General features: G+C 40.6%; 1 protein-coding gene across 6 annotated transcripts in view; it reads left to right on the forward strand.

Moving 5' to 3' along the window:
• Positions 1 to 1,273: 1,273 nt before the first annotated feature.
• Positions 1,274 to 14,771, forward strand: part of LOC128884459 (rho guanine nucleotide exchange factor osg-1) — a 63,054-nt gene continuing 49,556 nt past the window's right edge. For 3 of the 6 annotated variants that reach the window (XM_054137915.1, XM_054137923.1, XM_054137930.1), the window contains exon 1: positions 5,337 to 5,680. The gene's annotated coding sequence lies outside the window, so the exon portion shown is untranslated. Of the gene's footprint in view, positions 2,793 to 5,336; positions 5,681 to 14,771 lie in introns of those variants that run through there. The other 3 variants (XM_054137893.1, XM_054137907.1, XM_054137900.1) reach the window with 2 other exon arrangements.

Here is a 14,771-nt window from a genome sequence, read left to right on the forward strand (position 1 = left end):
TTTCAAGTCACCTTACTTTTCTGTTCTATCATTCTAATAAAATAAAATAAAATTTAAAAATACTTCTGATTTGTTTCTTTCCTTTCAAACGAAGCTTCCCGAAATTCCACGTAGTCTGGGCCCTGTAAGGCCGTAATGCGCCACTGCGCGCGCACATACAGGGGGCCTGGAGTTAAGAGAAAGGCGATATAGAGGTCCCCTCTAGTGAGATTGGGCCCCGTTCGGGTCTCTCTCGCACACTCTCTCGCGACGTCGAAGGTTTCCTTCGCACCGGTTCGTGCCGTCGGGTCCGGCTCGGCTCGTGCACATACGCCATGGTCTCTCGTGTCGAATCGGGCCAGCTTCGTGGTGCCCAGCTGGATCCTGGACGCCCATTTCTCGTTCTCGAACTCCTCGTCGTCGACGCTCGACGCGGCCCGAACCGTAACACCCAGGTATCCGTTCTTCGATCACGTCTCTGGTCTCGCTGTGGAAACAAGCACCGTGTCTCGGTGATCTGATGTAACCCCCTTCTACTCTGCCGTGAAACCGCATAGGCCGTGTGTATCGCTTCGATTACACCAGAACGGTTGAGCGTCGCCGAGCGGTCCCAACGTCTGGCTCTGGATCCCGTAGCGCGCACTTGCTGCCTGCATTTTCTCGCGCGCGATTCGTTCGCCGATCGCGCTGCTGATCGAATCTCCCGAGCCCCCTGGACTCCTGGATCTCGATCTGCCACGATCCCCCATCGACCGTCTCCGATCAGGACCACAGACGCTTTTTTCTCCGGGCCCAGGTTCTCTAGGAATCGAGGAAGAGGTCCCATCAACGATTCGTCCAAAACAGGATTTATCGTTCAGTGAAGTTTGATCGGGAATCCCAGTGAATACGTCTCGGTACCGTATTTTGAAGCTGCAATTTGGTGCCAGTACGAGCCAGTGTTTGCTTGTTAACGAGGGCAAAACTTCGGAATTTGAAAGATTAAGTGACTCGAGAAGGCACTGCATTCCGAAGGAAACCTTTTGGAGAAAGAAAGCTCGAGGGACTGTCAGGAGTATCTACGTTTTCTCCTGCCTCCGAGTCCTGGGATTTGTGGATATGGAAGTTATGAAAGATCGTTCATTCGGAAGAGAATTTGTTGCTTGGTGAAGTTTGAGTAGAAATTTTAGTGGCATGTACCTCTGAAGCCCTCGTGATCCTTTAATGAGTTGGTTAAGTGACTCGAAGGTATTTAAAAGCTTTTCGGACCAAACTCGAACACCTACCAGGATCATCGACGTCTCTTTCCTGTTTCTGGATCATGGAATTCATGAACAGCCGAGCACATGGACGGTCTTCCATCCTAAACAGAATTTATCGCGAAGTTTGAGCAATTCCAGTGATACATATCCCTGACACGTACAAGTCTCGCCAATTTTGTAGCTCGTTGATTTTTTACTGCGTGAACGAGACGTGCTATCTATGTTCGAGTGTTTGCTTGTTAACGTTGATGAAGTTGAGAGGTTAAGTGACTCGAAGGCTGATAGTGTCGAAAATCGAAAGCTTTCCGAAGAAGGATAGCTCCAAGTCTAGTCACCGGAGAAAGCAATTACGTTTTGCACCGTTCGGCGAGACACTCCATTCCGCGATTAATCAATTACTCGTCCCGAGGAACGAAGGAATTTCTCGTCGGAACTGGTTTAAGTGGCATCTTCGACGCGCATTAGTATCCCTAATATGCTACTGTTACGGAATACAATTTCGCGTACAACTCGATGAGATTAATGTTTTCATCGCAACAGGACCCCCCGAGTTCGTGGAGTAAGTCAAAGCGTTCGCGTCGTCGTTTCTCGTGAACTGATAAAGCGATACGTGCACTCACGGCCGATTGAGATAAAAGTACGGAGCTCTCGGGAAAAGAAAAATATTTATATTCGTCTCGTAGACCGACGTTGGTGCCCGCGTTATCAGCGCTCCGAGTGATTCGTGATCAATTAAGGTACGAAAATCGCTCGTGCCCGCGAAAAAGTTTTCAAGTGAAAGTGCTTTCGTATCGTCGCCGGTGCCGCTGCATTCCGTGCGTTCGATTCCCAAGTGCATTCGTGATTAATTAAGATCAGCGAAAAGTGATCTGGCACGGTCGGAGGGATCCTGAAGGATGCCCACGGCTGATACGTGACTTCTGGTGCAAAAATTAAAATCGTGATTTACCAATCTAGTCGCATTGACTTTAAGATTATCTTACGGAGTGGTGGCCGAAAGCGGGGACAGGTTTTTCGCTCGCACGATTAGTTTACCGTTCGTCATTTACGAGCTCATTCAGTGGTAATGATAATATTATCTTGGCCCGATAAGGCTCCCGAGTAAGTGAGATCCGAAATCCTGGACAGAGTCTTTCGATAAATGAGTTTTTAAAAGGAGTTACTTCGATAATCGTTTAAGAAAAGAGAGTCGAATCGAAACGGAATAAGAAAAGGCCAATTTGGAGTACAAGCGGATTTGTTGAACATTTACTATCGTTATTCGCGCAGCGTTGCTGTCGAGTGATGTCAAGTATTGGACAACACTGGGTCGGCTATTATATGGAAACGACACGCGACGCGGCGAGTTTGAAAATAAAAAAAAATTCGGTTTCAAAGTGCAACGTGCCGGCGCTGTGTTTTCCAGTTCGCGTTTCGCCAAAGAGGCATCGGTGATACTACGTCGCGCGTGAAACACAATCGATTTGACGAAGTCCTTGTTATGGATATCCGCGCGTTCGTTCAACGGGAATATTTTCTCGAGTGGAATTGTGTGGATGGCATCGAGGGAAGCATTTTCAAACCTTTGCAGGAGTAAGTACTTGTTGCGATCCTTACCGTAACTCGAATTGTGTATAAGTTACAGGAGAATTTTTTCAACTGGACACGTTGAGTATATATTATTGTTTACTGAAATGGTACTTATATCGATCAATGATAGAAACATGAGTTGCATTCATGTTTGCACAAGCATTTCATGGCCAAATTGATACTCGAGTGTGCATTAACACAAATCGTATTTAAACCTAGTCTTCTCTAATTCTCTAATACATCAATTCCCTAAACTAAATTCAACTTTTAACTCGAATAATAAAAGTACATCGATCATCGAACAACATCCTCCGTTTAATTTTCTTCATTGCGATCGAAATTTGTTGCTACAACAGTATTGCCATTACTACCAGTACTATCAGAGCTGAACAAACATCTTTTACAGTGTCTTATCTTGTTAATTTGTACAGATTTACACGTTTATTCCAACATTACACCGAAATGAACCCAATCGTAAGATCTAAAAGTTTAATAAAAACAATTAAAGATACACTTGTACCAGATTCCACCATTGCTCTAAATTGCGTCCAATACTCCGAGTCCCGTTGTTAATGATACCAATGTCTAAAGCGCTTCACCTGCCGTAGTCTCCCACTCGAAGTGTAACAGAATCACGATCCGTATTCTCTTGGAGAACGAGTGCAGCTTCGATAACCGTATGAGAAAGTACAATGGAGCATGTTGGTGCCCCGCTATTTATGAATATAATGTTCGATCGTCCCGCGCGGCTCCGAGCCGTTGTTCGCTGGTAATCTCTGCGATGCCGGAAGCCCTGTTGCTCCTCGCCGGGGAGGAAAGAAATTGGCATTGTGCTAAGAATGCGCGTACAGGCCTCCTCTAGGCACGGCCCATTACGCTGAAACGACGAACCGTAACTGGTGTCGATAATTTTTGATTCCCATTTCGCAAAAGGCATCCACCGGGGGGATATAAATTGCGCGAAAATCGAGGACGAATCTTGATCCCCGCGATGATAAAGAAACGCATGGAACGAGGGACGAGAAAGTGGCTGGCAGACGAATCGCTTTGCTGCATGAGCAATTTTTATGACCAGCATTCTCGATCTTGAAGAGACGAAGCTCTTTTATTAACAGAAATTGAATTTAAAGTGCTCCCCTTTATATAAGTAAATTAATATATGCGGTAGTTACTAAATTATATAAATTCAGTCCATATAGACTGTGAGACTTCGTTAACTTTGTCTATAGACAAATGGGATTATTTTTATAGCGAATTCGATCTTATCCGTTGTTCTGCAAAATTTGCTGTATTTCTTGGAATAGTATTTGCTCTTAAGCAAATATAATACGCTATCAAACGTAATGCTCTTATATTTTTATATAGCTTAATCTAGCGATTAAAGTTATCTCTAAAGATTTAGTAAAGAAAGAATTTTTATTAACATTGTTTGTCTGTCTTTCCAGCTACCAAATGCCTGGTAGCGTTATGATATATATATATGTACATTTGGCCACAAGCGCAATTTAACAATTAATTCAAGTGCTCATTACATTTTAATTTGTTAAAATTTATTTTCTACCAAGTAGCTGTTCAAATACCTTCTCATATATAGTTCTTTACCATTGGTTCAATAAATGATGTTCACTCGTCAATAGCCAAGGAATTCTGTATAATAAACGAAGCAGTCAATTTTGCCAGCTGTATTAAGACAGATGCGAAAATATTCAAATGAGATTCTCCTTATCGGAACCGCCTAACGAATAACCTATGTATTATCGACGCTCAAATTTTCACAATATCAGAATGATTCATAAATTTATAGTCAGTGAAGGTAATACCGATTCGAAAAATGCATCTTCTTTGTTTCAGCACATGGGAACTGTCTATGCTAATCGAATTAGCGATATAAATTTGCTTTCGCAGTAAATTATTTCAAGCTGATCATTAATACGGTATCACGCTCAATCGTGCGTTAAGAATCATTTTATCTTTTCTTCCAAACATAACACTCGATGGTCTACGAATTGCGAATACGTGGCTAGCTAACCTTAATTTATTTACTTTACTGTCATTCTAATTTTCTTGCTAGGGAGTTCATATCGATACGAAACTAGAGACCAGAGCGGTACTTCCTCTGCGTAAAGAATCGAGGAGGAACTCCCAACTCCCTATTCGGAATCGATTCGAGTGTTTCCTTAAACGAATGAGAAATGCACATACTGCCATGACATTCGAATTGCCCCCTGAATCGGCTCCAAGCAGCGTCGAATCCTCGATGTTCCCTTCGAGGAGCGCAAAAGTTTTCTCGCGAGACAGTAAACGTTCAAGATCCGCGGTATTCGGTCTGCTCTCCCTTCTCGAAGCCGCGAAGAGGGATGTTCCTCATCGCGGGCGTCCACTGGCTTTCCAAAAGACACGACGTATAAATACCACGTCGTTTCGGACCCTCTCTTCCCCCTCTGCCCCGTTCTCCCTCTCTCTTCGCTCTGGTAGCACGGAGTCTATTTAGATAATCTTCCGCTTAGCGGGAGCTGCACTCGGTGCGGCAAGGGAGCCTCTTCTTCGCGAAGGCTTTCACCAAGGTGGCATCATATTCCTGATCCGCGAACCGACCGCGTTTCCACGCGCCTAAGCTTCGTCCACGCCGTCGGTGCCAGTGCTCGATAGAACTTTTTGGCGAACGCCACGCCCGGGTGTCACCCAGAAACGTTCGCGTTTCGCGGCTTCGTCGGGCTTACCACGACACGCGACCTTGGGCCAGAGGCCTCGAGGACGTCGTCGGTACCGGTGCTCGTGCGACGTCAAGATCTACGACGAGCTCGCCGTGCAAGAATCACATCGTCGTTGAGCGGGGGACACTCGTTCGCTCGAATCTCGTCGCAACGGCATGCGGCTGTCTCGATCAATCGGTAAGCAAACCAGCATGTTCGCGAAGATTCGGGGATTGGCTCAATCTTGTTCGATAAACGACGAATGAAAGCGTCGCGCATACCGTGATTTGCGTATAGGAGCGTGGAGTGCTGGTGCCAAGATGATGAACACCATTCACGGTTGGGAGCCATTGAGCTGTTATTTAAATTGAAACGGTTTGGACTAGGTTATACGATATATACAGGTTTCTAGTTTGTAAATTTCATGTATATTCGTAGCTCGCTACCTTATTGTCTGTAAATTCGATGTATATGCATAGCGTACTACTTTATTGTTTCGACATTTTGGGAACTCTTCAGGGGATGATTCAGAAAGTACAATTGTACGCGTATAGTTTGTAATTAATGAAATATACTTTTATCAAATTTGTATAAAACGTAGAAACAGATTAATATTCACATATATAATGAACTCAGCAATTCAATAAAATGTGTGGAAACCTCTTGAAATTAAATCATTGAGTAAAGTGAGTTTAGGCAAAAATGTGGTTAACCTATGTACGTAAAAGTCAATATCCAACTGATAACATTAACGAACTGTATACATTAGTCGTACAACTTGCTTACATTATAACTGTTTCAAAGTGGTTACTCCTGCTCAATATAGCGTTGAAACGTATACACCATACGTATATTTATTTAAACCGATGCTAGTATTGAAGTAAATTTGCTCTCTCAATAGATTATAATAGCGCTTCTCTTGCTAGCCCACAGTTATATTCAATAATAGACATTAAATAACAATATCGTAAACAACTTTTCGTTGTTCTGTGTACTTGATTCATTACGTGTTTGAAAGAGTAAAATTACCGCGAAAGAGGTTTTTAAGCTTCGACGTATGAGACAGGTCGTTTTCAGAAAAGTGTATAAATACAAACATTAACGAGTTTTGTATCGAAGGGAGGAAGAAAGATCAGTCCTGAAGGAATTACGAAGCATATTGAACCGTTAGCTAGCAAAACTTACTCCACACTATTCCCATTCTATTTGAGCGTGGCACCACATTCCTCTGATCCCAGGATTGATTTTTATTTCCGTCGACAATAGAGTAGAAACGTTTGTTCTCGATTTATCACAGAAGAATTTCCGTCCGTAGGAAATAGAGAATGAAGCATCATTCCTAGTATAACCAAGAAATAAATCGAGAATCTGTTTTCCAGAAAATGGAATTTACAAGATCGTAAGTTATGCCCGCATTTAACCGTGTTCTGTTGATTATGATTCCTGCTTGTGCTGTTAAAATTGACGATGACACGATTAGAGATGATACAATAGATTCCATAAGGCATCTATTTATAGGTGCTTACACTATCGTTCATAAGTTTCACAACATTTGTTAGGTGTAAAATTATTCTGATGGAGTATCAATTTCTTTGGCAATCGGAACATTATTTATTAAGAGAAGTGTCCAAAAGTCATTGGTGGTATAATGATAAATTGTATGAAAAAGATGAAGATAAAATAGTAATGAAACACTACTTAAATGATACTTTGAAAAATATTAGTTTTATAACAAACATTGCCCTATCGAGGATTAGAAACCTCAAGATTCCTGTCTTTATACAGTTTATCATCTCTACCCAAACCTTAATTAAAATTTGTACTGTCGCTCAAAGCGAGCAAATAAGACGATATGGGAAATTTATTATGCACTCGATTCCATTTCTCTTATTCCTGCTTGCATTTCCAACGAATCGAATCACCTATCTTTCCAATACAAGTATCAATCGTGCAATGACTAACAAATACAGTTATCGAGATCTGATTACATTTTTTCACTGAAAGGCGCACGTTAACTAGATAGTACAGTCGCGAATAATTTATGTCGATCGATAAGTACAGTTTATCGATGACAAATAATCTACCATTTCACGATAATCGAGTGTCTCTGAGAATGAGGATAACAATCGATGGGTAAAGTCGAGGCACGCGAGACTTTCATCTCGCATGTGTTCATTGTTTATCATTGAGTACAATTGCCTTGCTACGTGTGCAGTCGCACAATCGCGCAGATGTTCCCGACAATTAAAAGTGATTGACGCGAATCTGCCCGATTCTCGAATCGTCGCGACAAATTAGGGCCGTATAAAGCGAGCTAGGGGCGAACGACGGCCATGTCGGTGTTAAAAGGTTACAACATGTCCTCTATCTTTAGAACCGTTTCCCCGAAAAGAGAGCTTCGAGAGTACGGAAGGGTTCGCATTTTTAGGTGGAAGAACGCGAAGGTGGTATGTCACTATCAAAATTTTATTATATTATTTTTAATAGTCTATTCGTGGGTAAGATGACTTACGTCGAACTTTTTCTTACCGAAATATTCATTAATTATTTCTCTTTTTCTTATAAGTCACGTCAGGTCAAGTTTGGTTTAACTTTATTTATTTATTTATCATTTGCTCCTGGAGATTTGCTGTATCTTGGCTGTTGTTGAATATATTTATATATTAAATTCGATCCTTGCAATGTAAACTTATGCTTTGTTTTGAATTAAAATATACATTTATATCTTGAACAAATATTCTTGAATTTCGGCTATAACTGCGTGTACTTCCTTGAAGCAACACAAATTAAATTTTCAAAATAATTAAATATAATTAAAACAACGAGCAGTCACGCGTTATTGTAGACAAAAGAACACCTTTAATTTCCAGTGGGGTGCTACGAAGTTGCCTCAAAGTTGCTGGATGTCCATAGCGAAGAAATTCTTGGTCTACGAAAGGTTAAGTCGGTCTTGACCGAAAAAAGAAATTGGCGAAAGAGTCTGCGGACGCATCTCAGCGTGTCGCAGCAGCTTATCGTTTCGCAAATAAACCCAACGACATCCTCTGGCACATTACGATGACAAAGCATCGCGCATGTTTATCGGTTGTTTGCACCGAGGCGCGTTGCGTCTACCGTGCAAATAACGTCGCCGGAACGGAATGCGGTTGCCACTTTTTCTTCGGCGCTTTCCTTATCCGCATCGCGGCTCGATGTGCCAAGAAAGACGGTTCTCCAAAAGATCGGGATTTAAAATTAGACGCGACAAACGTCTTCGTCTCAGAGCAATAATCTTTGTCATCGAATCCGTTTTAGCGTGGCAGAGACTCCCGTAGAGGCAGGTTTCGTGATATTCCTGAGAATTTCAGCTGGCCAGTGTTCTTTTCGCCGGTATTTCATTCCGTGCACGTTTTTGCTCTCCGTGGGGGTGAAGGAACCAGTGGTTGACCACTCGAAGAATGCCTTCGCTAGGTAATTACTCTATTGTATTTATTCATTGTAGAGATTCGTGTTCTGGGTGCTTTAAATTGTAAGGGAACTGGCAAGGCAACTTTCCAGAGGTGTAACGTGTAAGAAGAGTTATCTCGTTAGTAAGTGATCATTGGCCAGTTGTTGATCATTTTCTTATCATTGTTGCCAGAAGAAAGTTTGATGATAGGTATATGTAATTGAATCAGTGGAAGTTCAGAGGTTAAAGATCGGAGATTCTTAAAAGACCTATACTTTGTTTATGTATACTATTCTGAATTAAAACATAATCTTTTGATGATGGTTCGAACGCTGAGAATAAAGTTTAATAAACTTGCTCTTGAAACGAGTGTCCAAAATTACCTATAACACTCACACTTAAACCTAAATTCCTTGAAAGATGCTTAAAGAACGATCGATTTCCTAGAAAATCGACTGAAAATCAAACATCTCCACATTACGCGCAATATTCACCAAATTCTCCGTATATTCTCCACGTGCCAGATCACTTTGGACGCAGGAACATTTCTTCGATCGTCGTTGAATCATCCAAATCCGGCGTTGCGATTCTCAACGAAAATCATGGCAGGCAAATTGCCAATAAACGAGTGGATCGGCGTTCCACCTGCATATAAGAAGTTCTAGTCATTTCTCGCGTACGTCTCACGTCGACCACTTTGACGCCTTTATAAGACCTATTTCGAGAACAGCTTGCCTATGTGCTCTTGTTCATTGAACGTCGCACAAAAATAATTTGTCAATGACAGTGACCTCCTCAATTAAGTACAGAACTGTCACTACGGAACAAGGAACAAAAAAAGGAATGACATTGGTAATTTCACATTAGAATTACATAAAGGAATTTATATTACTATCGTAACAAGTTTTACAAAAATAAAGAAAAGCGGTGTTACGGCTGTACATATAGTCAAATGAATATTCCTTTTTTTTTTGGTTTTAATCTCCTACGGGCCGAATTCTTTTTTCTGCAAACAGTTCGCAAGAGATTAGTTTGATATTTCAGGTTGATGATGCCGCCATCAATATTACTACTACTTTATTGATATTATTTGGTAAATTAATACCATTTGAACCTCGATATAATAGCATGTGATCCGATGAATATGATTACAGTTTGAGGTAAGGAGGATTGGAAACAATCAATTGCAGACGTTTATAAAAACAAAAATACACATGCATGCTCACTGAGGCTATTTTAAAACCTGTCAAGTAATTTTACAAACAAACGAGCAGGATGAATTAAAAATTTTCCGATCTCCTTCGACGAGTACCGGGCAAAAAATTCTATCTGGATAGGAATTTTATCCATCCCCAGCTCGCAAGTATTGGTCCGATTTTCCATGGGAGCAAGAAGGAAAGGCATTCTCATCCGCGTACAAGATATTCGAAATTCCGCGCCGCGGCGTCGCGTTCTGAATTTAATTAATTCGGCGCTGTCGCGCGATTCCGATGGCACGTGCCGACATAAACCAAGATGAAAACTTAGAATCCGACGTGTGCGCCTCGCGGAATTCGAGAATATCGCGGGTGTCGCTTCGCGGAACGAAAAGAAAGCGAAAGAAAACACCCTCGAGAGTATCCCGCCGCGCACCAGGCGTCGTTGGTTTCTTCGTCTTCTTTTCAATCGCGCTGCGACCCTGGCACAAGTTCAATTCGTTCTGGCCTATCGGACTCGCTGAAAGAGACGGCGTTTTCCGTGTGCCAATCAACTATTTTCCCGAGAGGAATCGTATCGGCCGTGTGCGGGTTTATAACGAGCCACTCGTAGAAAAATTTGCATTTTCATTCGCGTTTCTTCTTTCAATCCGCGTCGTGTATTATATAATTATAGTATATAATTTACATTTCAGGTTACCTACCCTCTATTTACTATCAAATTATATTTGGCTTCTGAACGATATCTTACTATCGTCAAACATCAATAGCGAGATACCATCAGCTGCTTTAGAGAATGAAATAGGTATAGTGTTTAATCATCACCTACCAATTTAAAATGCACGATGGCAGAGGTTCTTAGCATTAGGACAGATTTAAAAAATTCTTTTAGAATCCTACAACGATGCATCGAAATATTTCTTGCTAATCCAAACCTGTTTCGCGGCTGTTCATAAATTGTACACGCGACCAGCTCGAAAGTGATTTGCATACACGAAAAAGAACGTTATTTTTGTATACGGGTAATGCAACGAAATGAATTTTATCGTCGCATAAATCTCGACCCTACATCGAACGCCATGTAACACGCACTCTGTACAACAGAATTTAGGCAGTGAAGCAATCTAGTCCTCGCTCTCGTGGCAGTAATCAAATATAAACTAACTGGATCCAATTTCGACACCAACCCCGTCATCGACACTATCAATTTATTCCACGAGTATTAACAGTTTGGTACTAGCATTATTTTCTTTTGTTTGTAGACTAAGTACTTAGAAATTTATCGATGTTATCAACATTGCAGCGATTGCTTTGGACGCGATAAAAAAGGAAATTTAAGACGTAAATTTAGCAATATTTCATAAAATTTTCTATTATTGTTCAAAGTAAAAAAGTCAAGATCAAAATATGTATCGATGGAATAATTACTTCAATTTAATTTTCAAAAATAATGTTACTTTCTTCTGTATGACGAAGCTAACTTTGCAACCAAAGAATACATCGTGGGTGGAAAGTTTATAATCTCCATTATTTCGAGATCGATGATGGACTCTTCGCGTTAATGCCTCTTTGCTACGAAGATGCACGAACCACTTTAACTTCCGATATAGCTAGCCTTCAGCATTCGGAAATAGAAAAGACATACACGGATATTTATAAACTCTCAATATTTGCAACTGTAAAGCCTCCATCGCGATCATGTTTAGATGAAAGCTAGGTTTTTGGAGGTTTGCGCGAAAAACGTACTAAAATATTTACATTCTAACGCATTCGTAAGTAAAATATTAATAATGTAATGTTTATCCAATTTAAAAATTAAAGCAGAGAATATTTATCGTTTTTCTGGATTTTCGAGAAATTAACGAAGGAACGTGAATAATTCAATTTCCATTTTTTACTCTGTCGTTTGATATGCAAATTCCTGCAAAATTTCAAAGCGATGTACCATTGCGAACGATCACGTTTATAATATTCATCTTTTTGCGATCAAGCGAATGGAAATGGCTTGTACGTTCCAAGCCTTTTTTCATCGAATTGTTTTTGCCTCTTTTATGAAAATAAATTCTGATATTAATTACAACGTTCCCATTTAAGAGCACATTTTCTTGTCTGTTTCATTGCCAGCGAAATGCTTTTCTTTTTTGGTCAGATTCAATCAGTGACACCCAAGTCGGATGTAACGGTTCGATGACGTCAATTTCCGGTCGACTCTTAATATATACTACAGCAGATGCGTTTAAACTTCGTAATTAATTTCTGTAAAAAAAAACTCCTTGGTGTCTGAATGTAATTTAATTTTAATTTAAAGTTGCTGATAAAGAAGATCTAAAATCGAGAAACATATTTAAAATATCATTTTATTAATATTCAACGAAACATTATAATAAATCTACATGATGAAATAATTACAAAACTACCACTATGTTGTTCGTTTTCAAATGAGACCATAATTCAACAGTAATCGAATAAAACAAAATATTCGTTTGATACATTCTCGCGAAATATAAAAAAAATATGTGTCATTTTAATCACACTCCAGGAATGAAAAATGATAAATCTTCGATCTCCGTGAACGACGCGAATTTTCTATACCGATAGACATTAAATCATAGGGAATGCTAACGGAAAAGAAATATGTAATTGCAGGTTCGGAAAGTATCACTCGTGAAACCGAATCGTTACTATAAATTTTTACTACCGGGAACAAATCTGACTAAAATGCCTTGGTCATGCGAAGTCACGCACGCACGCACGACGATTGCTCTTTGAATTCCTGCGAACGTTTGCGCATTCCCTGATAACCGTTGGGAACAATTTTATTTATTTACAGTGAGTCGTCCGTTGGTGAATGAAATTCTCGAGAATTCGCGCGAGAGTTCCATTAAAGTTCGTCGAAAATTTATCGCTCGCGCGCGTTACAAGTTACTAAAAGCTTTAAGGCTATTTTATAGACCAACGTCAATCTACGAAGATAAACGCATTCGCGATATCTGACGTGTGATCGAAGTGGACCTGTAATCGCGATATTTTCGAAATTAAATTGTTGAGTTACGTTAACGATACGTGTAATTTATGGCAGCGAAGGGTGTAGCAATTAAGATATTGATGCAAATTCGATGGAGAAGAGTGCTCATTCCGTAGGTATTGAAATTATAATAGTTGTCATGCTGTAAATGGTAAGGAGGAAGATGTGTGTAGCGATTTACGACGTTAGAAATATTTTATAGATAATTGGGTCGTTATTTAATTTTTTGAAATTATTCTTAGTGATTGGTCATTGTCAAACATGTACGAGTGGTTCAGGATGTTGAATTGTGACGGGAATATTCCAACTAATAATGGAGATTGATTAATTCGAGTTAAATTCTTAAGACAAAAGTAGCGTTTATAAGAAACCAGTGAAACAGTGAAACCATGCATTTTGATAGCAGTGTATCATTTCTTTCGGTAATTATAAACATATAGCTTGAAACGTGGTTGTACAGTAAGAATTATAATAGAGCCTTTTTATTAGCCTGAATTGAATTGGATGAATCTTGTAATAAAGGTTACAGCCGCAGGTTATGACACAAGCTTGAATGTCTCTCTTTATACAGCCGAGCGAAATAATTGAACCTCGTCTAAATTACAACGCCCCATTAAACAATGTTATTCGCTTTACAATTATCAGTCCATTCATCAAAATTTAAATGCAGCTTATAATTCCGCAAATTCCCAACGTTAAATAAACACCAGCGAGACGACGCAACAGGTGATACAACGAGCTTGAAAACGAAAGACTTGCCACGTTGAACTGCGTCGACGCACAAGGTACATACAACAATCATTTTTCGCGGGTTATCGCGTTACAAAAAGAAAAATAATTTCGCGAACCACGAGAGTAAAACATTACAGGGTGTTTTAAAGATATATAAACAAATGTGCATCTACAACTTCATCAATTTCTAGGTTGATTAAAGAGATGTAAAGAATTGAAGAGATCATGGCTCTAGACCTGGTTGAAACTTCAAGAAAAATATAAATATAGATTAACGTCTTCAAGGTTCTGGAGTAGATCATCCCTTAAACTTGATCGTTAAGTTGTGTAGGAGTCTAAACGAAAAATAAGGCACGGGGATTCGAGAGCCCACGATTCTCGGATCCACAGTCGACCGCTTTACCTACGCGACCAATCCCGTACCCTACGTTTCGTGTTCTTATTTGACTCCTTATTGTTGGGTATGGAAGGCGCGGATACTACACTCGGCTATCCTGAATTGACATTCATTCGCCCTCGAATGTCCGTTTTCTCGGATTTCGCGTCTCAACAACAGTGCGCGCCGCGCCCTCTTTCGCGAGTGTACTCCCCTCTCTCTTTCTGGAACGTTGTTCTCTCTCGACGCCTCATTGTTGCCCGTTCCACCGTCCTTCGCGTGGCATTGTTGTTCATCGTCACTCATCGTCACTGGCCGGTCTTCTTCGGTGTAGTTGCCGCTGTAACCCCCCACCCCGGCCGAGCCACCATATGTAGAAGTCTATACGAAAAATAAGGCACGGAGATTCGAGAACCCACGATCCTCGGATCCACAGTCGATCGCTTTACCTACGCGACCAATCCCGTACCCTACGTTTCGTGTTCTTATTTGACTCCTTATTGTCGGGTATGGGAAGCGCGGATACTACAGTT

The sequence above is a fragment of the Hylaeus volcanicus genome, chromosome 1 (assembly GCF_026283585.1).
Source record: "Hylaeus volcanicus isolate JK05 chromosome 1, UHH_iyHylVolc1.0_haploid, whole genome shotgun sequence".
Classification (NCBI taxonomy): Eukaryota; Metazoa; Arthropoda; class Insecta; order Hymenoptera; family Colletidae; genus Hylaeus; species Hylaeus volcanicus.